We start from the raw sequence: 26,440 nt of genomic DNA on the forward strand, positions 1-26,440 counted from the left end.
TTTGATCCCCAAGTCGGGAAGATCCCCTGGAGAAGGAAATGGCAACCCATTCCAGTACTCTCGCTTCAGAGGAGCCTGGTAGGCTACAGCCTGTGGAATGGCAGAGTCGCACAGGAGTGAGCAACTTCATTTCTTCTTCTTTATGATTCAACTCACATCCATCCATGACCACTGGAAAAACTATAGCTTCGACTAGAGGGACGTTTCTTGGCAAATTAATGTCTCTGCTTTCTAATACACTGTCTAGGTTTGCAGTAGCTTTTCTTCCAAGGAGCTAGCGTCTTTTAATTTCATGGCTGCAGTCACCCTCTGCAGTGACTTTGGAGCCTAAGTAAAGAAGTCTGTCACTGTTTCCCTCGTTTCCTCCACCTGTCACCAACTGATCTGAAAAGACCCTGATGCTGGGAAAGATTGAGGGCAGGAGGAGCAGGGGACGACAGAGGATGAGATGCTTGGATGGCATCACCGAATCTATGGACATGGGTTTGGGTGGACTCTGGGAGTTGGTGGTGGACAGGGCGGCTTGGCGTTCACGGGGTCGCAAAGAGTTGGACACCACTGAGCGAACGAACTGAACTGAACTGATGGGACCAGATATCGTGATGTTTGTCTTTTGCATGTTGAGGTTTAAGCCAACTGTTTTCACTCTCGCTTTTTCTGCTTTCTGCCATAAGGATGGTGTCATCCGCATACCCAGTCTTGTCCTTTATATGATGTACTCTGCACATAAATAGGCTGACAAGATACAACCTTTGAGGTACCTCCTGGACTCATTGCAAAGGACCCTGATGCTTGGAAGGAAGGTTATGACCAACCTAGATAGCATATTGAAAAGCAGAGACATTACTCTTCCAACAAAGGTCCGTCTAGTCAAGGCTATGGTTTTTCCAGTGGTCACGTATGGATGTGAGAGTTGGACGGTGAAGAAAGCTGAGCGCCGCAGAATTGATGCTTGTGAACTGTGGTGTTGGAGAAGACTCTTGAGAGTCCCTTGGACTGCAAGAAGATCCACCCAGTCCATCCTAAAGATCAGTCCTGGGTGTTCATTGGAAGGACTGATGTTGAAGCCGAAAATCCAATACTTTGGTCACCTCGTGCGACGAGTTGACTCATTGGAAAAGAGCCTAACGCTGGGAAGGATTGGGCGCAGGAGAAGAAGGGGACGAGAGAGAATGAGAGGGTTGGATGGCATCAGCGACTCGATGGACACGGGTTTGGGTAAACTCCGGGAGTTGGTAAGGGAAGGGAGGCCTGGCGTGCTGCAATTCATGAGGTCCCAAAGAGTCGGACACGACTGAGTGACTGAACTGAACTGATGCTGGGAAAAACTGAAGGTGGAAAGAAGAGAACGACGGAAGCTGCGATGGTTCGAGACCCTCACACACACAAGAACTAAATTAAGCTGGAATCGAGACCATCAGACACAGAAGAACTACATTAAGCTGGAGGGAAGAGTGCCTGCACTGCTCAGCTGAACACTGCCACCTCGCGGACTGTAGTCTGCCAGGCTCTCCTTTCCGTTCTTGAGCTTTCCCAAAGTACGGCATTGGAGCGAAATGCCATTTTTTATCCTAGAAAAATCTTTCCGAGGGTCTTCTGTATTACCGAGAGCTGGTTTCTATCGCCTGAGCCCCGAAAAAAACACGCTGAAGTAGAAATCAATTCTATCGTTAAGACCGCAGTTACCAAGAGAAAGCGCGCACGCAGTCCCCCACTACCACAAATCACGCAGTCGAGTTTCCCCCTTTCGCGGAAATCGCAGAGGTCAACACACTCGCCGTGCAAGGGGTGAGTCTCGCTCTGGGAGAACCACCCTCGCGACCGTGCTATCTTCTCTGCCGGCTAAGTATGGAAAGGCTTGGCCGGCCGCCCGTACAGCCTCACACCCGTACACTTTCGCACACGCTCACTTTGCTATTGCCGCCATCTCTTCCGCCACCCTCCGCACCCCATCGTTTCTCGCGCCTCTCAGGCACTCCTAACAACTCTTCTAATAAAATTCAAGAGTATCTCGGAAAAACTTCCCACAACCGGCAAAATGGCAGGCCGGGAACTGTACCGCTTCCGCTGCAAATTTACATAAGCCCACCCCATTCAGGACCTGTAAGGCGGTTCCTCTCCTCCAACCCACGCCCTGTCCCAGGCCCCTCATCTCCCCTCCCACCCCTGCTGAGAGGACCAATGGGCAGGCCGGCTGCTGAAGGAGAAGGGACGTCGTGATTCCCCACAGCTTAGGGAGCCCAGAAATCAGTGGAAACAGACCCTTTCTTCTTTAGTTGAGATGGAGGGGAATTTAGCCAGCCTCTTTGTATTCTTAACCTTTGTTCTGGGTGACACGCTGAGAATAGTAATTCTGTGGCCCTCTGTTATGCTGATCCAATTTTGTTTTAAGAAATAATAAGTTGTAAAACAATGGATGTAAATATATATTTGTAGGAACAAAATAAAGCGTGAGTATGTGTTATGTGTGTAGGCATATAGAGTCAGGGTGCTAACTTTCAAAAATGCACAGCGTGAGAGTTGTGAGTTCAAGTATTATTGGAGGCAAAATGAGGAGCTCAGGAGACAGCATCTCAGATAGCTCTGAGAACTTGCTCCACAAAGGCAGGGGCGAAGGTCAGTGTATGTGTGATCTTGGTGAAGGGAGAGGACATGCATTCAAGTGCAGATTTTTTGCAGAAGGTTACTGCTAGTCGTGAGGATCGCATGTCACCGTGAAGGATTTTTGTGCTTTTCTAGGTACTAGGAGATATTTGGGTCATAAAATCGGCTCCTGAAAATACATCACTATCTGAAGACTTGTTCTGCCAGTTTTTCCCACAGCACAGAGTGGGCTCCTTTCGGCTCTCCACCCTGAACTCCTTTCAGGGGGTGTTGAAAATCAACAGCTGCAGCATTAAACCTTGTAAAGGTAGATGGCAAGTGGCAGTTTGTAGCTGCCAAGAGTTAGATCTCAAAGTTCTACTTGGTGCGTTTTCTGTGCACCTTCTGACTTCATCCTCATGGTCTCCCAGGGGCCATGTTTTTCCTTTTCTCACCATACAGAATACAAAAGTGGAAGATTCTGAAAAAGAAGCTGATGACCCAAATAAGGGATAGAAAGATGACGTGTTTGCTTAAAGAATGAGGTTTGTTTGTTTTCTCTTACTGGGTAAGAGTGGGTTAGACCTGAGGGCAGGGAGTGGGAAGGCTGGAGAAGGCAACCAGCTTGCCTTTCAGACCAGAGACCAAGGAGTGGAGGAACTTGATCCTTGAAGTGCATTTGGCTTCAGGGGGAAGGGGACTAGCCTGGAGGGAGAATCTTGAACTCGGCACCCAGGTCACTTGCAGGAAGAACTGGCCTTTCTTTGAACAGCTGACACGACTCGTCCTGCACACTGACTTTAAGTATTCTTTACCCACCGCTGTCCACTGTAGGAGTTTCCCATTGCTACTTGATATGTTCCTACACACTTAGCGGCTTAAAACAACACACATTCATTATTTTCTGACTCTGGAGATCAGAAATCCAAGATGCATCTCCCTGGGCAGAAATCAAAGTGACAGTTGGGTTGTGGTGATTCTTCCTGGAGAATCTTTCTTTGCCTTGTCCAGCCTCTAGAAGATGCCTACATTCTACTCTCCTAGGCCCCTTTGATCTTCAAAGCTAATTACAGCTGATCACGTTCTTCTCACAACACATTATTCTGACACCAAGTCTCCTTCTTTTGTCTATATGAACCTTTGTGTTTCCATGGAGCCCCCATCTCAAGATGCTTAATTTAATCACACCAACAAAGTCTCTTTTGCCATGTCAAGTAACATAATCACAAACTCCAGGGGCCCAGTTGTGGACATCTTTGGGGAAGCATTAGTCTACCACCACAGCCAGGCTCCAGAGTGAACACATTTCTGCAAGCATATCAGTCAGTGGTGGCTGCTCCATTCTGAAAGTGATCCAGGTGAAAGCAAGTCAGTCCACTGTTTCTGAGGGTCAGCAGTCAACAGCTGGGCCCTGTACTGAGGCATGTGAGTCAGAGAGAGAGAAGGAACATGTCTGTGGGGAGAGGAATCTGAGGACCCAGTGCCTGGGCAGTTCCCAGGGATCAGAGCTGAGAGCTGCAAATGCCTTCATGGGGGGAGGAGGCTGGGGAGGGTGTTAGGAGCTGAGTATATGTGTTTCCCTCCCCTCACCCCCCACACATTCATATCTTGGACACTAATCCCCAGTGAAGCTGTATCTAGGGAAGGAACTTTGAAGGATGTAATGAAATTTAAATGAGATCATAGCTTTGGGGCCCTGATCTGATAGGATGTACCCTTAAATGAAGTGATAGCAGAGAGCTTGGGCCCCTGCCCTACCCCAGCTCAAGCAACAAGGAAAGACCTTGTGAGGACCCAGCCAGGCCAGGACTATCTGCAAGCCAGGAAGGGAGCTTGCACCAGAAACTGAATTGCTGAGAAGTTCCAACCATGATCTTGGACTTCTCAGAACTGTGAGAAAACAGATTTCGGGTCAAGCCACCCAATCCATAGCATTTTTTCTTGAAGCCCAAGCTGACTAATATAGGAGGTCAATTAGTCATTGACCTAAGCAGCTTCTCCTACCTAGCCCTTTTTGGGATCTGCCCCAGTCTTGTTGATTCCCAGTAATTAGCACTCACCACCTGCTTTGCCTTTTAAAGCCTTATCCATGAGTTTCAAACAAGCAGTCATCACCCGGTTTGAGATTTCATAGCATATTTGGACATGACTGAGCACCTAAGCACAGCACGCAGCACAGCATAATTTGCTACATGCAGCAATGGCCTGCAACAAGGATCTTGGAGTTTCTTTTGAATGAGTTTGACATCTTCAAAAATAACAACCCAGAATGGCCTGGGACAGCTGGTCATTCTGCGGGGTGACCCAATACCCCATGTGGCCTGCATTTCCTCTTCTACCGGATGATTTCTATGCTCTGGACTCTCCACAACCGTAGACAAGGGTTTGGGTGCTGATGAAGAATCTGTGCCTAATTCTGCGGAGGCTCGGGGAAAAAGGAAAGAACTCCCAGAATCTGGGGGTGGGAGGGGGCGGGGGCTGAGAGGCTGCTCTTCTGTGAATAAAGAAGATTGGAGGATGTGAGAGCAGCTGGGGTGTGTGCGTGTGTGTGTGTGTGTGTGTGTGTGTGTGTGGATGCCCACTGTGTGTGTCCAGGATAAACTCAAGGGAAGTTCAAGAGAGGGCAGCTGCCATTCTGGGACCAGAGACTAGAGCACCTTGGCATTCAAGCTCTGCTCATCCTCCTCCTTATTCTGCCTCTGTTTTCCCTTCTCCTCCCTGTCCTCACTAGCACCTCACCAGTGTTTTATTGTTCTCACTCCTCCTCCCTCTTGCTGCTCCTCTTGGATCACTCCCACTACCATATCCCCCTCCCACTCCCACACAAAGCAGGCCAGCAAAGGAGAGGGCTGAGCAGTCTGAGAGGAAGATGAGGGAATCTTTTTCACCAGGCCGAGAAGCACAAATACATTTCTTTCTGGTTAGATTCTTGTCTGGAGGGGACGGAGTAAGATGGCTCCACCTCCCCAGGCAACTAAGGCAGCACAGGCCTTAGGTCAACCCCAGGGATAGGTGACCAAAAGTCAGGAGCTCTGGACGTGGATGGAGCACGTCTGGTTCTCAAGATCCCAGACAACTTAAAATGTTGGTGCCACCTTCTTTATGAGGCAAGTTCCACGGAAGGACCACATTTACCATCCTGGCTTTGTTTATGTAAGGGTGCATAGGTGCGTGTTCCTGTCTGACTCTTTTCTACCCCATGGACTGTAGCCCGCCAGGCTCGTTTGTCCATAGGACTCTCCAGGCAAGAATATGGGATTGGTTTGTTATTTCTTCCTCCAGGGGATCTTCCCAACCCAGGTATTGAACCTGTGCCTCCTACCCTGCATTGGCAGAAACCTGAGAATGTTCATAGTCCTCGTGTTCCTCCCTTTCCTGGATCTTTACCACTGAGCCACCAGGGAAGCCCTGGTAGTTTAGTAGTTCTGCCTTTTCCCTTTTCTATGGGTTTGTTATCTTCCCAAGCAGTGACCTTTCCTCTCACGCCTCTTGCTTGAGGAGGCTAATTTAGAAATATCTCTTTGGTGTCTTTTTCCTTTTCCATAAACATTCTTTCATTCTGGACTTAATCCTTTTGAACCATATTCTGAATCTTCTATGATTATTCAGTAAGTATTTGTAAATAAAAATTGTTAATGTTGATCTATTGACTCAACCAATCAACACTTAGGTTGGATCCAAACCCCACTCCATCCGCACAGGAAATGAGGCTCAGCAGTGGGTGCCCTGTGGACAGTCTTGGGGAAACTGAAGGAAATTTTGCTGGCACCTCCAGACAAAATTGTAAGGTCAAGTCATTCAAAATGACCGTTCTCTTGCTATCTATTCATTCTCCTTCACCAGCCATTCCTTCACCCACATGACTATCCAATCCCCTTAATTATCAGTTCAATTCAGTCCAGTTGCTCAGGTATGCGTGACTCTTTGTGACCTCATTGACTATAGCACGCCAGGCCTCCCTGCCATCACCAACTCCTGGAGTTTACTCAAACTCATGTCCATTGAGATGGTGATGCCATCCAACCATCTCATCCTCCAAAATCCCCTGCTCCTCCCACCTTCAATCTTTCAAACATCAGGATTTTTTCAAATGAGCTAGTTCTTCAAATCAGGCGGCCAAAGTATTGAAGTTTCGGCTTCAGCATCACTCCTTCCAATGAATATTCAGGACTGACGTACGTTAGGATGGACTGGTTGGAACTCCTTGCAGTCCAAGGGACACTCAAGAGTCCTCTCCAAAAGCACAGTTCAAAACCATAAATTCCTTACCACTCATCTCTCTTTATAGTCCAAGTCTCACATGCATACATGACTACTGGAAAAACCATAGCTTTGACTAGATGGACCTTTGTGGGCAAAGTAATGTCTCTGTTTTATACTATGCGGCCTAGGTTGGTCATAACTTTTCTTCCAAGGAGCAAGTGTCTTTTAATTTCATGGCTGCAGTCACCATCTGCAGTGATTTGGAGCCCTAAAACTAAAGTCTGTCACTCTTTCCATGGTTTTCCCATCTATTTGCCATGAAGTGATGGGACCAGATGCCATGACCTTAGTTTTCTGAAGAGTGAGTTTTAAGCCACCTTTTCCACTCTCCTCTTTCACTTTCATCAAAAGGCTCTTTAGTTCTTCTTTGCTTTCTGCCATAAGGGTGGTGTCATCTGCATATCTGAGGTTATTGACATTTCTCCTGGCAATCTTAATTCCAGCTTGTGATTCATCCAGCCCAGCATTTCTCATGATGTACTCTGCAAATAAGTTAAATAAGCAGGGTGACAATATACAGGCTTGCCATACTGCTTTCCCGATTTGTAGCCCCTTAATTATACGGCTTAGTCAGTAACCAACTATGCGGTTGCCCCGACCCCAGCCTCTGGTTTCCCTGGTGACTGGTGAGCCAATCAGACATCGATGGTCCCTATACGTTGTAGTCTCCCCTCAATTCCGCCCTCGGCCCCAGCAGTGAAGATCGCTGCCTTGTTCTGCCAGCTGTTTGCTGAATACTGGGGCATGTCACTCTAGGACCCTTTGTTTAGGAATTATAAGATTCTCTATCCACTGAATGGTTGTTGTCTCTGTCACTGTCTATGGGCTGTGTTTCTTTGGTGTTGCACCTGGGCAATTACAGGCTTGCAGGCCTGCATAGTAGGCCTCACTCTACAAGTAGGAAGGAGGTGAGTGAGGAGATATGGAGCCAGCATTTCAGCATGGGAGGGACACAGGGAGCTTCAGCAAGTTCTGGAGAAACCTGAGAAGGTATGTCGGCCTCATGGTCTCCCTTTCCTGGGTGGAAACTAGCTGTGACTTGTGGTCAGGTAGGACAAGCACTGAATGGTGTCCAACTTGATAGCTAATGACTGAATATCTGCAAGTGGGTTGCACAGAAGTGGTGGATTTCCTAAAGCTTCTCCTCCCTGAAGCCTAGGAGTCTGAGGGTCCTTGGTTGGGGATTGTCAGGCAATAGCCCTTTCTAGAGTGAGAAAAGCTATGGGAGTTCTGGTTGGTGGGCTGAGTAGCTCTGTTCTCTCCACCTTCTCTCTTGGCTTCTCTAGTTGGTGATTGGTGTGGCCAGGGAGGAAAGGGATCTAGGAGTGCCCTCCTACCCCTGGAAATATGACTGGGCTGAGGCTGAAGCCTCTGGTTTTCTTCCCTAAGGACTCCGTTCTCATTGCAGAGCTGAGTTGTGGATTTCAGGCCTGGACTGTAGACGTTAGAGGCGAAGCCTGACCCGGGATGTGCAAGCAGGTAAGTGACCCATTCGGGCAACAGAGGCTCTCTGTTGGCTCATTCTCTGTCTCCAAAGACACTGTCCCAAACCAGCAGAAAACCCTGAGGACTCACCTCCTGGCCATAAAGCTTGGTAAGCCAAATACCTGGCTTTCCTGTGGCTCCTCCGCCTGGGTTCTTTGCACATGTTTCTCGTGCCCTGGGTGAGCTGTTCGGGAGGCTTTATTCCTAAATCGCAGCAGCTGCTGCTGCGGTGTTGGGAAGATAAGGGCATGTGAACGTTCTGGCCTCCAAATGTTAGCAGCCTGGGAGAGAGTGTGGGCAGGAAGGCCACCTCGGTGAGTGGTTGGGGGTGGCCCTGCAGACCTGGCTCCACCACGTGCCAATCACAGGACCAGGACACAGAAGTCAGTTCAGTTCAGTCGCTCAGTCGTGTCCGACCCTCTGCGACCCCATGAATTGCAGCACGCCAGGCCTCTCTGTCCATCACCAGCTCCCGGAGTCTACCCAAACCCATGTCCATCGAGTCGGTGATGCCATCCAACCATCTCATCCTCTGTCGTCCTCTTCTCCTCCTGCCCCCAATCCTACCCAGCATTAGGGTCTTCTCCAATGAGTCAACTCTTCGCATGAGGTGGCCAAAGTATTGGAGTTCCAGCTTCAACATCAGTCCTTCCAATGAACACCCAGGACTGATCTCCTTTAGGATGGATTGATTGGATCTCCTTGCAGTCCAAGGGACTCTCAAGAGTCTTCTCCAACACCACAGTTCAAAAGCATCAATTCTGCGGCGCTCAGCTTTCTTCACCGTCCAACTCTCACATCCATACTTGACCACTGGAAAAACCATGGCCTTGACTAGAGGGACCTTTGTTGGCAAAGTAATGTCTCTGCTTTTAAATACGCTATCTAGGTTGGCCACAACCTTCCTTCCAAGGAGTAAGCGTCTTTTAATTTCATGGCTGCGATCACCATCAGCAGTGATTTTGGAGCCCCCCAAAATAAAGTCTGACACTGTTTCCACTGTTTCCCCATCTATTTCCCATGAAGTGATGGGACCAGATGCCATGATCTTAGCTTTCTGAACGTTGAGCTTGAAGCCAACGTTTTCATTCTCCTCTTTCACTTTCATCAAGAGGCTCTTTGGTTCTTCTTCGCTTTCTTCCATAAGGGTGGTGTCATCTGCATATCTGAGGTTATTGATATTCCTCCCAGCAATCTTGATTCCAGCTTGTGTTTCTTCCAGCCCAGCGTTTCTCATGACGTACTCTGCACAGAAGTTAAATAAGCAGGGTGACAATATGCAGCCTTGACGTACTCCATTTCCTATTTGGAACCAGTCTGTGGTGCCATGTTCATTTCTAACTGTTGCTTCCTGACCTGCATACAGGTTTCTCAAGAGACAGATCAGATGGTCTGGTATTCCCATCTCTTTCAGAGTTTTCCACAGTTTCTTGTGATCCACACAGTCAAAGGCTTTGGCATAGTCAAGAAAGCAGAAATAGATGTTCTTCTGGAACTCTCTTGCTTTTTCGATGATCCAGCGGATGTTGGCAATTTGATGTCTGGTTCCTCTGCCTTTTCTAAAACCAGCTTGAACATCTGGAAGTTCACGGTTCATGTATTGCTGAAGCCTGGCTTGGAGAATTTTGAGCATTACTTTACTAGCATGTGAGATGAGTGCAATTGTGCGGTAGTTTGAGCATTCTTTGGCATTGCCTTTCTTTGGGATTGGAACGAAAACTGACCTTTTCCAGTCCTGTGGCCACTGCTGAGTTTTCCAAATTTGCTGGCATATCCAGTGCAGCACTTTCACAGCATCATCTTTCAGGATTTGAAACAGCTCAACTGGAATTCCATCACCTCCACTAGCTTTGTTCGTAGTGATGCTTTGTAAGGCCCACTTGACTTCACATTCCAGGATGTCTGGCTCTAGGTGAGTGATCACACCATCGTGATTATCTGGGTCGTGAAGATCTTTTTTGTACAGTTCTTCTGTGTATTCTTGCCACCTCTTCTTAAGATCTTCTGCTTCTCTTAGGTCCATACCATTTCTGTCCTTTATCGAGCCCATCTTTGCATGAAGTGTTCCTTTGGTATCTCTAATTTTCTCGAAGAGATCTCTAGCCTTTCCCAATCTGTTGTTTTCCTCTATTTCTTTGCACTGGTTGCTGAGGAAGGCTTTCTTCTCTCTCCTTGCTATTCTTTGGAACTCTGAATTCAGATGGGAATATCTTTCCTTTTCTCCTTTGCTTTTCGCTTCTCTTCTCTTCCCAGCTATCTGTAAGGCCTCCTCAGACAGCCCTTTTGCTTTTTTGCATGTCTTTTCCATGGGGATGGTCTTGATCCCTGTCTCCTGTACAATGTCACGAACCTCTGTCCATAGTTCATCAGGCATTCTGTCTATCAGATCTAGTCCCTTAAATCTATTTGTCGCTTCTAGTGTATACTCATAAGGGATTTGATCTAGGTCATACCTGAATGGACTAGTGGTTTTCCCTACTTGCTTCAATTTAAGTCTGAAGCGAGGCGGCTGCGTCGGACGGCTCTGCGCAGAAGCGAGGCGCTGCGTCGGACGGCTGGGCGCGGAAGCGAGGCGCTGCGTCGGACGGCTGGGCGCGGAAGCGGGGCGGCTGCGACGGACGGCTCGGCGCGGAAGCGGGGCGGCAGCGACGGACGGCTCGGCGCGGAAGCGTGGCCGAGAGGAGCTAGGCCGGGCCGAGGGCCGGGAGCCGGGGCGGCGGCCGACGGGGCCGGGGGCGGGGCCGGGGGCCGGGGGCTGCGGCCGACAGGGGCTAGGCCGGGCCGGGGGCCGGGGGCGGCGGCCGACAAGGGCTAGGCCGCGCCGGGGCCTGGGGGCGGCGGCCGACAGGCGCTAGGCCGGGCCAGGGGCCGGGGGCCGGGGGCCGGGGCGGCGGCCGACAGGGGCTAGGCCGGGCCGGGGGCCAGGGGCGGCGGCCGACAAGGGCTAGGCCGGGCCGGGGCCTGGGGGCGGCGGCCGACAGGCGCTAGGCAGGGCCGGGGGCCGGGGGCCGGGGGCCGGGGGCCGGGGGCCGGGGGCGGCGGCCGACAGGGGCTAGGCCGGGCCGGGGGCCGGGGGCGGCGGTCGACTGGGGCTAGGCCGGGCCGGGGGCCGGGGGCGGCGGTCGACTGGGGCTAGGCCGGGCCGGGGGCTGCGGCGAGAGGAGTTAACCCAGGCCCAAGGGGCAGGGGCTGCGAGGGCACAAGAGGGCCGAGAGGAGTTACTCCACATTCCAGGTCAGGAGGGGCCGTTGTGAGTAGATACCCCTTGTCCAAGGCTGCTGATTACAGAGTTGCAAAAAAAACACCCCTAAGAAAAGAAAAAAAGATGCAGAAAAGAGCAGTGGGGAGAGGGTGCTAATGACTGGCCACATCAACTGCCTGATTTTGCCTTGCATGCGTGCTAAGTCGCTTCAGTCGTATCCGACTGTTTGCGACCTGATGGACTCTAGCCTGGCAGCCGCCTCTGTCCATGGGATTCTCCAGGTAAGAATACTGGAGTGGGTTGCTGTTTCCTCCTCGAGGGATCTTCCTGACCCAGGAACTGAACCCGAGTCTCCTGCTGCTCCTGCATTGCAGGTGGATTCTATACCACTGAGCCATCAGGGAAGTCCTACATACATATTTTTAACAATGACTGTGATGTTTTTAATAGTCATAGCTTCCTCAGTCCAGATGTGAGAGTCAAGATGGAACACAGTGTATAAATATGGACTATTGAACAGATAAACATTTTTTTCTGAGAAATGTCCTTCAACTATCATTGTTTTAAGAGTGGAAATGTGTATGTTTAACAAATGTCCCCTGCATTTCAACCATGGGTTCCTGGTGTTTTTAGATACAAAAGCTTGTGGCCAAGGTTTGCCCGGTGGGTGTATAGCAGCAACGGGTGTGGGAATTTAGGGATAATCTCCACCTGTTTAGGCCTCGGTTTCCTCATCAGTAAGATAAGGTTATTCAAATTTTCCAAATTGCATTCCTGCTAAGTTTTTTTTCTGAGGGCATGAGAGACTGAGCTTCATGTGAAATGTGTGTTGGAACATGCAGCCAAGACCTGAACTTGGTCCCTTCTCTGTGTGTCCCCTGCAGGAGCCTCAACTGAGCCACACACTGAAAACACAGAACTCAGAGAGGAGGTGGAAGAAAGGAAGTCAACGGTTTGGGAGGATGAGAAAACCCAAAGAAAAACAAGGTAATGGTGGAGGAGCTGGTTGCCAAGGGAGGTGAGGATAAGGACAAGTTGAGCTCAGAAAATTCAAGAGGAAGTGAGGAATGCACAGTATCATCCAAGTCCTCACGGAGCAGCCTGAGCTGAGCAGGAAGGACCGGGAGAGTAACAGTCCACAGTGAACTTATGCACCTGCTGAGGAGATCCACACAATGGCTCAGTGTTAGTTTATACTGCTGCGAGCACCATGGTAGGGGGACAATGGGATCTTGAGGCTTTGCCCTCGATCCCCAGCCTCAGCCTTGGAAGTGGCCACACAGCAGATGTCCTCCAAGTAAGTGTGCAGTAATGTGGATAAATGATGTTTGGAGAAGAATTAGAGATATGTATTCATACCAGGGGCCAGATTAATGGGACCCTCGTTTCTGAAGTAGAGATAGTAACAATATTCTTCTGCATTTACACTTTGGAGGCTTTACACATAACATCTCTTAACTACATATTGCTTAATTTGCCTTATGCTATGTTACCAACTTGGAGTTCAGATATCAGTAATATATCCATGAGGAATTTAAACAGCGAGAGGACGAATACAAGTGCATCGTGGCAATTACACGTGGTGGCTCTCCTCAGGTGGGATATCATGGCCACCAGAGGATGGGAGGATATGCCAAGGACATCTCTTCCTAATGGCAGTGTGAACCTGCTAGGGGAATCCCTGAGGACAGCCATGTCTTCATCAGAGTCAGCTCAGGTGAGTGTCAGGCAGTGTCAGGCAGGCTCCTCTCTAAGGAAGGGGATTGCTGCTTCCTGGGAGAAAGAGCATCCCTGACCAGACGGTTGTCTAGGAGCGTAGTTGAGCTAAGTGGAGTCTTGTAACCATGTTTCTGCAATTAGTGAACGGATGTTGCCGAGAGCCTCCTCAGTACTTGACTCAATGCCAGGAGTCATGCACGCAGAGATGAATGAAATATTATCCCCAATTTCATGGAGTTCTCCATCTAGTAAAAACAAAATCATGAGAGGTATAGTGGTGGTAGGTTCATTGGAGGAGATGGTCAGTGCTGGCTACCATGACATCAAGGGTGATCTGTCCCCCCCCTTTTTTTTTCCCAACAGATATATGTCTCTTCTGGCCCCCAAATCCTGCTTCTCACCCAGATGTGAGCCTCTCAGGGTACAGCTTGCACTTGGGCTCCATGTTGGCTCAAAGCAGTCAACTCTGCCACCGTCTCCAGAGAAAACTGCTTATATCAGTAGCTACTGTTTCTTGGCCAGCTGAAGAGAGAAGGAGGCAAGTTTGATTTGTCTTATAGGTTGATGGCTGTCATAATGATTCGTGATTAATGGTTTCCTCTCGTATGAGTTACATACTTTCCTGACATCACGATTCTTCATGTCAAAAATAATTTATATATTTATCTTATTCTCACAATTGTAGAACTTGGTGTTCTAGCTGTAAATTTGGAGCAAATAACTAAAGTATAAAAGGGGGAAAGCAAATTCCTAGTTTACATTGAGATAATAGGATGCCCTTTTCATACTTTCCATGGGGTTCTCCTTTGAACCATGGTGCTGGAAGAGCCTCTTGAGAGTCAAGGAGATCAAAGCCGTCAATCCTAAAGGAAATCAACCCTGAATATTCATTGGGAGGAGTGATGCTGAAGCTCCAATAATTTGGCCACCTGATTCAAAGAGCTGAATCATTGGAAAAGACCTTGATGCTGGGGAAGATTGAGGGTAGAAGGAGAAGAGGGTAACAAAGGATGAGATGGTTGGAAAGCACCACCAACTCTATGGACACGAGTTCAAGCAAACTCCAGAAGATAGTGAAGGACAGGGAAGCCTGGCACACTGCACTCTATGGGGTACAAAGAGTCTGACACAATTTAGTGACTGAATAACAACAGTTAAGACACTATAGCACTCGTGTAAGTAGACAAAACACAAATATATGAATGTGAAAGTATAGAGAAGAGCTGCTACCTGGGTGTGGCTCTAGCACTTACAGCAAGGGGGTCTTGGCCCATTCGAGACCCTCTCTGTGCCTCAGTTTCTTCATGTGCAAAGCAGCAGAGAGTTATGTTTTTGGCACCAGTCAATTTTGAACACTGGAAGTACCATAAATGAAATAATCATCCCCTAGAATCATGAGGGAGGTCAGTGAAATCAGTGGGTAAAACTAAGTGCACACCTGAGTACCTTTAACAAATAGATTCCAGATCCCAGCTCAACCCACTGAAGCACAGTTGCTACAGGTGAGGACTGTGCACTTGTTTGGGTACTAACTCTCCCAGGTGATTCTTCCAGTGATCAGCTTGGGGACAGAACACACTGAAGTGTATACCTTTTACCCCAAACACAGAAGTAGGACAGAGCAGAAGAGCGAGGGTGTTTCCAATCCAGTGACTAAAGCAGAGAACTCTTGGAAGACTCTAGAATTGAAGGACTAGGCCCACCTGACCCCATTTTACTCTTGTCCCGTTTACAGCAGAGACACAAGTCCTTGGGGACACATGCCTGTGGCACATGACTATCCACCTTGAGGAAAGTGAGAGGCCTAGTTTTATTTTATTTTATTTTATTTTAAGTACATTTATTTATTTTAGTTGGGGGCTAATTACTTTTATTGTAGTGGTTTTTGCCATACATTGACATGAATCAGCCATGGGTTTACATGTGTTCCCCATCCTGAAGCCCCCTCCCACCTCCCTCCCCATCCCATCCCTCTGGGTCATCGCATTGCCCCAGCCCTGAGCGTTTGTCTCATGCATCGAACCTGGAATGGTGTTCTGTGTCACATATGATAATATACGTGTTTCAGTGCTATTCTCTCAGAACGTCCCACCCTCACCTTCTCCCTCCGAGTCCATAAGACTGTTCTATGCATCTGTGTCTCTTATTCTGTCTCACATACAGGGTTATCGTTACCATCTTTCAAATTCCATATATATGCATTAGTATACTGTATTGGTGTTTTTCTTTCTGGCTTACTTCACTCTGTATACTGGGCTCCAGTTCCATCCATCTCAATAGAACTGATTCAAATGTATTCTTTTTAATGGCTGAGTAATATTCCATTGTGTATATGTACCACGGCTTCCTTATCCATTCGTCTGCTGATGGACATCTAGGTTGCTTCCATGTCCTGGCTATTGTAAACAGTGCTGCGATGAACACTGGGGTACACGCGACTCGTTCCATTCTGGTTTCCTCGGTGTGTATGCCCAGCAGTGGGATTGCTGGGTCATATGGCAGTTCTATTCCCAGTTTTTTAAGGAATCTCCACACTGTTCTCCATAGTGGCTGTACTAGTTTGCATTCCCACCAACTGTGTAAGAGGGTTCCCTTTTCTCCACACCCTCTCCAGCATTGATTGCTTGTCGACTTTTGGATAGCCATTCTGACTGGTGTGAAATGGTACCTCATTGTGGTTTTGATTTGCATTTCTCTGAAAATGAGTGATGTTGAGCATCTTTTCATGTGTTTGTTAGCCATCTGTATGTCTTCTTTGGAGAAATGTCTGTTGGGTTCTTTGGCCCATTTTTTGATTGGGTCGTATATTTTTCTGGAACTGAGCTGCAGGAGTTGCTTGTATATTTTTGAGATTCATTGTTTGTCTGTTGCTTCGTTTGCTGTTATTTTCTCCCATTCTGAAGGCTGTCTTTTCACCCTTTTTATAGTTTCCCTGGTGGTGCAAAAGCTTTTAATTTTCATTAGGTCCCATTTGTTTATTTTTGCTTTTATTTCCAATATTCTGGGAGGTGGGTCGTGGAGGATCCTGCTGTGATTTACGTCGGAGAGTGTTTTGCCTATGTTTTCCTCTAGGAGTTTTATAGTTTCTGGTCTTACGTTTAGATCTGTAATCCGTTTTGAGTTTATTTTTGTGTATGGTGTTAGAAAGTGTTCTAGTTTCATTCTTTTACAAGTGGTTGACCAGTTTTCCCAGCACCACTTGTTAAAGAGATTATCTTTTCTCCATTGTATATTCTTGCCTCCTTTGTCGACGATAAGGTGTCCATAGGTGCATGGATGTATCTCTGGGCTTTCTATTTTGTTCCACTGATCTATATTTCTATCTTTGTGCCAGTACCATACTGTCTTGATGACTGTGGCTTTGTAGTAGAGCCTGAAGTCAGGCATGTTGATTCCTCCAGTTCCATTCTTCTTTCTCAAGATTGCTTTGGCTATTCGAGGTTTCTTATATTTCCATACCAATTGTGAAATGATTTGTTCTAGCTCTGTGAAAAATACCGTTGGTAGCTTGATAAGGATTGCGTTGAATCTATAGATTGCTTTGGGTCGTATACTCATTGTCACTCTATTAATTCTTCCAATCCATGAACATGGTATATTTCTCCATCTGTTTGTGTCCTCTTTGATTTCTTTCATCAGTGTTTTATAGTGTTCTATATATAAGTCTTTTGTTTCTTTAGGTAGATATATTCCTAAGTATTTTATTCTTTTTGTTGCCATGGTGAATGGTATTGTTTCCTTCATTTCTCTTTCTGTTTTCTCATTATCGGTGTATAGGAATGCAAGGGATTTCTGTGTGTTAATTTTATATCCTGCAACTTTACTATATTCATTGATTGCTGCTGCTGCTGCTGCTGCTAAGTCGCTTCAGTCGTGGCCGACTCTGTGCGACCCCATAGACGGAAGCCCACCAGGCTCCCCCGTCCCTGGGATTCTCCAGGCAAGAACACTGGAGTGGGTTGCCATTTCCTTCTCCGATGCATGAAAGTGAAAAGGGAAAGTGAAGTCGCTCAGTCGTGTCCGACTCTCAGCGACCCCATGGACTGCAGCCTACCAGGCTCCTCTGTCCGTGGGATTCTCCAGGCAAGAGTACTGGAGTGGGGTGCCATTGCCTTCTCCGATTCATTGATTAGCTCTAGTAATTTTCTGGTAGAATCTTTCGGGTTTTCTATGTATAGAGGATCATGTCATCTGCAAACAGTGAGAGTTTTACTTCTTCTTTTCCTATCTGGATTCCTTTTATTTCTTTTTCAGCTCTGATTGCTGTGGCCAAAACTTCCAAAACTATGTTGAATAGTAGTGGTGAAAGTGGGTACCCTTGCCTTGTTCCTGACTTGAGGGGAAATGCTTTCAATTTTTCACCATTGAGGATAATGTTTGCTGTGGGTTTGTCATATATAGCTTTTATTATGTTGAGGTGTGTTCCTTGTATTCCTGCTTTCTGGAGGGTTTTTATCATAAATGGATGTTGGATTTTGTCAAAGGCGTTTTCTGCATCTATTGAGATAATCGTATGATTTTTATCTTTCAATTTGTTAATGTGGTGTATTGCATTGATTGATTTGCGGGTATTAAAGAAACCTTGCATTCCTGGGATAAAGCCCACTTGGTCATGATGTATGATCTTTTTAATATGATGTTGGATTCTGTTTGCTAGAATTTTATTAAGGATTTTTGCCTCTATGTTCATCGGTGATATTGGCCTGCAGTTTTCCTTTTTTGTGGCATCTTTGTCTGGTTTTGGAATTAGGGTGATGGTGGGGCCTAATTTTAAATTCAGTCTGGTTTTGAGTGAAAGCTAAATTCACCCTTGTTTGCTCATTGATGGGACCAATCTACTCCAGGCTGCCACTTTCTAAAAAATAAATCCTATTGCTATAAATGCAAACTTCAACGAAGATGTTTGTTAGAAGAAATTGATAAATACTCTAGACACCTAACAAGAAACCAGAAAGTTAGCAAGAGCATTCACTTTCAGGAGAGTTTGGGCCAATAGAGCAGTCACTGAGAGAAAAGATTCTTGAGTTGAAGGGAAGTGATCCCTTTGTGTCCTGGGATATGCTGCTAACTCAATGGGGTGGGAAAGCAGCTGCCCACTCTTAACGGACGGGATTCTCAGGTGGGGCTAGTGGTAAAGAACCTGCCTGCTAATGTAGGACAGGCAAGAGACACAGTTTTGATCCCTGGGTCAGGAAGATTCCCTGGAGGAAGAAATGGCAACCCACTCCAGTATTCTTGCCTGGGAAATTCCAGGAACAGAGGAGGCTGGAGGGCTACAGTCCATAGGATCACAAAGAGTCAGACACGACTGAAACAACTTAGCACAGCACACATTCTAACAGACAGGCTGCTCTTGCCTCCAGATGGTGTCTGGTGTCCTGAAACACATAAGCACTCAGGGAGCCTTTAGAAGGGCCCAGCCATCACTTCTGCTATTGCTCAGTGCATAGAAATGGTTTTGTTGAAAAAAGGTAGGACTCTAGGAATAAAGTCAGGTCACAGAGAAAAAGAGGAGTATGCAATGGGACAATGGCAGGATAAAAACAATAGGTTTCTCCTACCTACAAAATGCAAAGCAATAGCTTACTTGCCTTGATAAAGCGTTGTTGTTTTTTTTTTTAATTTTAACTTTGGTCCAGTAATTTTTTTGAATGTACCTCTTCTACAGGGATGTTACCTTGAATGATTACGATGAAAGGAAGTATCATAATATGTGTGAAATGCCTGGCACAGTATTAGTCAGTGAACTGTACCTGTTATATACTTCTGTTAGCATGGCAAAATTCATCCCTGACCTCAAGGCAGTTACGTTTTGTGAGATTTTTTGGTTTCATCATATTTAAAATGAAGAAATTTGACACATTTCTATTTCCCCCACAGAATGTCAGGCCCCACAGCAACCAGAAAATAGATTTCCTTAAAGCCTTTGCTGAATCTCACACACCAAGTATCATTAAGCACTGTAGTTTGAGGATTGTGTGGGGGTGTGGGGAAGATACGCTTTCATAAGTAGCTGTTCCTGTTTTGTATCTTTTATCTTAACATGAACAGATGCTCAGTGGCTTGTTGTCACACCCATTTGACCCTCCACCCAGGTAGGACCAAGAGCTAAACTGAAGAGATGGATGCTACAGGGGTTCCCCAAGTCTCAGACTCACAAGACCCGGGTAGGAAGAGATGCTGAGGAAGTGAGGAGTTGGTTCAGGCCATCACTACCTGAGGGCCTGCCTGTCTCTCTTTCCTCAAGCTCAGCGTCTGTGTCACTGAACACAATGCTTATGTTCACTGGGGATCATCATGATCCCTGACCTATGACCTTGAACTTAAGCATGCTCTGTTTTCGGAATACAACCACAGGTCAATGGCACGAGGAAAACTCAAAGGGATGGATCAAACAGTGTGCCACAAACACTGCTCTGGAAACCTGGCCTGTTCAATATGTGGCTGAACTGAATGGACACAGAACGAGAGCACAAGGCTGTCAAATCTTTCCTGAACAGAGAGGCAGCCCGTGTATTCAGTGGCTCAGTGGGAAAGAATCAGCCTGCAATGCAAGAGACACAGGAGATGCGGGTTTGATCCCTGGATCAGGAAGATCCTCTGGAAGAGGGCATGGCAGCCCATTCCGGTATTCTTGCCTGGAGAATCCCCATAGACAGAGGAGCCTGACGGGCTACAGTCCTGGGATCGCAAAGAGTCAGACAAGAATGACGTGACTGAGCACAAGCACACCATGTTTTCAAGGAGATACACATAAACTCTTTTAGTCATTTTGACAGCTTGGAAAGAGCGCTTGTGAGGCTACAATGAAATACATTGGTGAAAGTATGAAATGTAGTGTTTAGTAACATTTTAAAGAAAGAATCAAATAGAACAACCCAGACCCAGAGGAAGAATTTAGAAGGTAGGGATGTCAACCTTACGTTTATTCTGAAACCAACATGCTGCCCAGTAAAGAGAAGAAATTGACATAACAACAGGATGCAGCAAAAGCATACTGAGTTGGGAGAGAAAATATTTTTAAAAATTATTTCTTCACTTAGTATTGTAGTCTGATTTGTATCCTACAGTTTTTAGGACACAGACTAAACTGGAAAAGACGCAGAGAAGAAGTTCATGACAGTCTACAAGTTTGACGTCCTTCACCTGGGGACAAGCCTTAAGATCTGTTTAAAGAGACGATGAGGTGATATGGTTTTTCCAGTAGTCATGTGTGCATGTGACAGTTGGACTATAAAGAAAGCGAGTGCCAAAGAATTGATGGTTTTGAACTGTGGTGTTGGAGAAGACTCTTGAGAGTCCCTTGGACTTCAAGGAGATCCAACCAGTCCATCCTAAAGGAAATCAGTCCTGAATATTCACTGGAAGGACTGATGCTGAAGCTGAAACTCCAATACTTTGGCCACCTGCTGGAAAGAACTGACTCATTTGAAAAGACCCTGATGCTGGGAAAGATTGAAGGCGGGAGGAGGAGGGGACGACAGAGCATGAGATGGTTGGATGTCATCGCCGACCCAGTGGACGTGAGTTTGAGTGAACTCCAGGAGTTGGTGATGGACAGGGAGGACTGGTGTGCTACAGTCCATGGGGTTGCAAAGAGTCAGACATGACTGAGCGACTGAAATGAACTGAACTGAGGTGACTTTATGACAGCCCAACAGATAGGAAGACCTGCTGGCAAAGTATTTCTCCCATGAATATTTTTGTGCACAGAAGAATGAACAGTGGGAACTCAGCTTAGACAGTTTTTGGATAAGATAGGTCAGTGGTATCGGTACGTGTGTAGACAACCTAAGAGTGGCTGCTGAGGGCTTGGGTGCTGTCAGTGGTGGTGTTACAAACGGTCATGGCCTAGGCACCTGGAAGGCAGGGGCCGCCAAGATTCCGTGAACCCCTCCCCCTACCAGTTCTGTTATGGCAACTCCGGATGGTTACCTAGCACGCTGGGTACCCCCCCCCCTTCACTCCTGTCTGGGTCTCAGCCCCGCACAGGACCTTTGGCTCTGAGCTCTGGCATCTTCATCTTCTTTTTGCGGTTGAGAACCCTCTAGTTGTTCTCAACAGTAAGTTAGGAATTCCAGTTTTTGTCATCCCTCAGTGCTGATTAAGCCTATGTGATCTTATTTGTCTTTAACCCCCCCATATATTGGGTGTCTCCTTCCCACCTTGGCTTCTACCCGTTCTACCACATGTCACCATGGCAGTATGTGTTCCCCCTTTATCTGATGTGAGGGCAGAACGTACCCTCACGGAAGTCAACCAGGAGCTTCGGTTGCAGCTGGCAAAGTGCAAGCAGGACTTCAGAGACCTCACAGAGAAATTCCTCGTATCCGAAGCTACTGCTTACTCCCTGGCCAACCAGCTGCAGAAATACAGTAAGTCCTCGGGGTCATGGTCACCAAAGCAATGAATGATCACGGCCTTCCCTCTAAGAAAGTATAAGTCTCCAGGATTGGTCTCCTTTTCCCTTTGTCATTTTGAATTCCATTCTGACCACAATCCAGGAAAGGTAGGAGTGGCTCTTTTGCCTTCAGTTCCCTGAGGCTGGGAAAACTGAGGCACAAGGAGTGGAGGCACTTTTCCAAGTTTGCAGTGATGTCTAGGGTGAGATTGGAGTGAAAATACCAGACAGTGATTCCTGGTGCAGGCACAGGAGTGCCTGTGTGTCTCAGAAGCAAACTAAGCTGTGTTGACTGGAATCTTTTCTGTTCCGTATCTGACCCTGCATGCCTCTTGGCTAAACCCCTGCAACTAATGATCTCCATCCGTTCAAGGTTCCCTGATGCTCCACTGGCAACGCCCTGGGCTAGGTACACTGGGGTAAGGTGTGGTTAGACATTGTGAGAAGAGGGGGGATATGATTTAAAGGAGATTAAGGATGAGTCGGCTTCTCATTGAAACCATGGTCTGTGTGATGCCGTCAAGACAGAGACTCCCTGGTGAGAAGGAAGCCATGCTTTCTGAGTGTACAAGTTCTCCTTCTGAGTCCAAGAAAGCCATGTGACCCTCTGGCAAGAATGAAGGTGTTTCTGGTGAAATCAGACAATCTGCACTTTCCCCTCTCTCCCCACTTGAGCTGGTGCAACTTTGGTGATGCAGGTTGACCAGGAGTCCGGGGGACCCTGAGTGTGTGCTATAAGCTGTGTGACCAACATGAGGATGATGGTAAGTGGGGGGAGATCACCAGCCACAGTAAAAACCCAGGCAGAGTGTGAGGAGGCCCTCTGCACCCACAGTCAGCCTGGCAATGGGAATCATTTTTGCCTGTTCAGTAAGAGGGGCCTGGAGTAAGGAAAAGAAGTCATGTCCAGGGTACATGCACAACAAGGGGATGAGAGGAATCTTGACAACTTGTGTCTGTGTCACTTTACTACAATCATTTTCAATGAAGCAATGAGGGAGTTAATGAAAAATGATTGACACAGAGACAAGAAAGAAGGAAAGCCTACTATTTAAGAAAGTGAAATGATGAGCTTTGGGCAAAGGACAAACTCAGTATTATTTATACCGCTCCTTATGATAGTCACAAAATTCTAAGAAAGAAATTGTGAGGCTGGTGAAGAAGAGATGTCTCACCAGGACCCTGGTGTGGAGGTCACCACAGCACAGTGTGAAAGACATGGACTCTGGGCCAGGTTTCCTGGGCTCACATCCCTGTTGGGAACCTTTCTGTGTCTCTGGTTCCTCCTCTGTGTGTGTGGTGTTGTAATAGTAACTAGGGTTTTCGTTGTAGTGCGTACTGAGTAAATCTGACAAAGCCCTGACAATAGTGCCTACTCAGTGTAAATACACGTAGTTCATAGTTCTACTGTTCCTAATAACACAGACTTTCTCAGTGTTTGGGCATATCTCTTTCACGTCCTTATGATTTCATGTATTCTATTTCACACAAGTATGTCCAGGTGAGTTTTACACCTTGAGACACGTGTTCATTATTGAAATCCCAGCAGAAGGGAACCATCAGTCCTATAGTCCTAGGAGCCTTCCCAACCACACAGGGATCGCCAGCCCAGGCCCCTGCTCAGTGTCTCACCTCAGAGGCTGCAGGTCTTGGTTCAGTGGCCCAGGATTCAGGGTCATTCTCAGGGGATGTGAATTCTGACTTTGTCAAATGGCAGTTCATCTTGTCTAGTTACTTTCTGTGTCTTGGAGCTTCTCTTTCTTCAGCTCTAAAATGGGGAGTCACCTCGGTTCAGATGCTAAGGAATCAGATGTGGCAATCTCTCCATAGAGACTGGAAAAAGAGTTACCTCCACCACTAAGGTGGTCTGTCCTCCTCCCTTGAAGACAGTGACCACAGCAGCAAGGCCAGCTTTCCCTGAGGCTGTGTCTCTCTTTCCTCAGAGTGTGGAGCATATAACGACATTGTTGAATCCGTGCTGGGGGAGAAGCTGCCATTTGAGGTGCCGAGGCCGGCAGAGAAGCCAACACTTGATGAAAGGCTGAGGTAAGGAGGGCAGGAATGTTCATGGCAGGCACAGGGCACAGTCTTATCAAATAGGTGGAGAATACCAGTTGGTGAATTATGGACTCCAGTTGTTATTCAGGAAGGAATTTACTTTGCTTTTCAATCAACTATTGCCTTGAATCTCATCATGAAATTCACTACATTCAAGTGAACCAGTGGCACTTGGCTCATTCACAGCGTTGTGCCATCGGTACCCTATTTGCCTTTAAACCACACCCCCCTCCTGCCTGACTCCATCCTGGAATGCTTTCTTCACCCTGTCATGCTTCTGTTCTTTCCAACTCACCCCGGATATACTTGTCCACACTCTATATCTGGCTGTGTGTCATTCACTGGACAGTACTTTGTGTTGCCAGATTAAAAATACAGAAACTACTTTGTGTATTTTTTAATGCAAATGGGCATGGCCGAGTGAGGAACTGGAGAGACATCGTCGTGATGCAGATTTAGGAAGACATTGATGCATGCATGTGCACTCAGTAGTGACTCTTTATGACCCATGGACTGTAGCCCACCAGGCTCCTCTGTCCATGAAGTTTCCAGGCAAGAATATTGGAGTGGATTGCCATTTCCTTCTCCAGGGAATGTTCCTGACTTAGGGATCAAACCTGCACCTCTTGTGTTTCCTGAATTGTCAGTCAGGTTCTTTAGCAGCTGAGCCACCAGGGAAGACAGTAGGATATCTTTACAGAAGGACAAGATGAATGGAATGTCACGGAATCTTACAGGAGTACTTTCTGATAGAGAAGAAACCTTTGTTTACCTTCTTTCTCTTTGACATAGGCCAGTCATCAGATATGGAGTAGGAAATGGCAACCCACTCCAGTATTCTTGCCAGGATAATGCAATGGGCAGAGGAGACTGGTACACTATAGGGGTCGCAAGAGTCGGACACGACTGAGTGCCTGAGCCAGTCGTCAGATATGTGCCAGAATTCGGTTTAAAGGTCTCCTTGGGGTTGTTCTCACAGAAATCCCTAAGTGTCTTTCATCTAACTTTTTGCCTTTTACAACTGTGTCTTCTGTTCCACCTAGGACTTGTGAGATCCTAATTCGAAGTCAGGCACGAGAGCTGACCCAGTTACGGCAGACACTACAGGATGGGAAAGATGACTCTGTCCTGCTCAGGCAGCACCTCAAGGACCTCCTCACCCACAATGACCTGGACAAGCACCAGGGGCAGGGCTTCCGAGAGAGCCTGTCTGAGGGATACCGCCTGGCAGAGCGCCTTGCCTGCAAGCTCAGCCCAGGTGAGGGGGCCACAGACCCTGAGAGCACTGATCCTTTCCTAGGTCCCCAGTTGATGAGATGAACAGCTCCAGTACGAATGTTGATCAGCTTTCCTGGTTCGTGTCCTCTTTGGGGCTTTGTAGGAGCAGGATTGTCTAAGTAAGAGGACAATGGAGAAATGCACAGGGTGGAGGTCATTATATCCCACTTGTCGGCTTCCTCCCTGATGGACCATGGCCACTGAGGCAGGAGGAAACATCCAGCCAGCATTAAAGCACAAAAAGATGGAGGTGACAGGAGACAGCTTGTTAGAGTGAATAGAGCCCTAGAGGAAGCTTGGAAGTTCCCAGGTTCCAGGCTGAGTGCTGTGTTTATCAATATGTGAGAACGATTGCTTTTCCTTATGTTAGTAACTCTTCTCATCTGTAAACTGGGTGAAATAATCTATTGCTAGTAGCTATAGTGATGAAATTTGGGAATATTTACAAATACACTGCAGAAAAAAGAAAGCCCTTCACTTTGTGGTGTTGGATAAGGTACGTGATGGAGTTGGTCTTGGTGTTGGGCAGATGGAGCACTTTCCATAGAGAGGCTTTCCCAGATAATACACAAAAGCCACCTTGAAGAGCCAGGATGTTGCCAGATGGAGGGCTGTGGGACATGGTTGTTCTCCTTAGAGAAAGGAGGGCATCTTGTGAGACCTGAGAAGGTCTATAGACGCTGTGTCTTTGGCAGAATTTGTGTCAGGATGGATGATACATTTGTAGAAGTGGAGATGGAAGGTGGACAATGTGAGGTGATACCAGGAAGAAAAGACCATTTAAATGATTGCCCAATTTCAAGCAGAAGGTGTCCTGAGGATGATCTACCAGTTTAGAAACACACTGCCTGTTGGATCAGAAGTCCATGCTTGGGCAGTTGTTTAAAGACAATGCATTAAAACTTCCATACAGTACTAATTCGTACATAGATATTTATGACTCTGTGACCATATGAGTCCCTGTGTTTGTGATGGGGGAAGTGACTAGAAGCTGACTGGATATTTCTGATTTTGTTTGCAGAAATTTGTGAAGACGAAGAGGCTGAACAAGCACAAGAAACACTAACCCCCAGGTAACAATTAACTATCAGTCCAGTTCAGCCACTCAGTCATGTCCGACTCTTTGTGATCTCATGGACTGAGCACACCAGGCCTCCCTGTCCATCACCAACTCCTCGAGTTTACTCAAATTCATGTCCACTGAGTTGGTGATACCATCCAACCCTCTCACCCTCTGTCATCCCCTTCTCTTTCTGCCTTCAATCTTTCCCAGCATCAAGGTCTATTCAAATGAGTCAGATCTTTGCATCATGTGGCCAAAATATTGGCGTTTCAGCTTCAAAATCAGTCCTCCCAATGAATATTCAGGACTGATTTCCTTTGGGATGGACTGGTTGGATCTCCTTGCCGGCCAAGGGACTCTCAAGCGTCTTCTGCACCACCACCGTTCA

General features: G+C 47.2%; 1 protein-coding gene and 1 non-coding gene across 2 annotated transcripts in view; one reads left to right on the forward strand and one right to left on the reverse strand.

The window, feature by feature from the left end:
* Positions 1-26,440, forward strand: part of LOC145504747 (NBPF family member NBPF20-like) — a 532,650-nt gene that overhangs the window by 43,376 nt on the left and 462,834 nt on the right. The gene's annotated exons all lie outside the window — the stretch shown is intronic.
* LOC145508187 (U1 spliceosomal RNA) lies at positions 1,687-1,850 on the reverse strand. The gene has a single exon (XR_014055439.1). It is a non-coding gene; the product is annotated as a U1 spliceosomal RNA (small nuclear RNA).

Source organism: Giraffa tippelskirchi, chromosome 5 (genome assembly GCF_054371585.1).
Source record: "Giraffa tippelskirchi isolate mGirTip1 chromosome 5, T2T-mGirTip1v1.2.pri, whole genome shotgun sequence".
NCBI classification, from domain to species: Eukaryota; Metazoa; Chordata; class Mammalia; order Artiodactyla; family Giraffidae; genus Giraffa; species Giraffa tippelskirchi.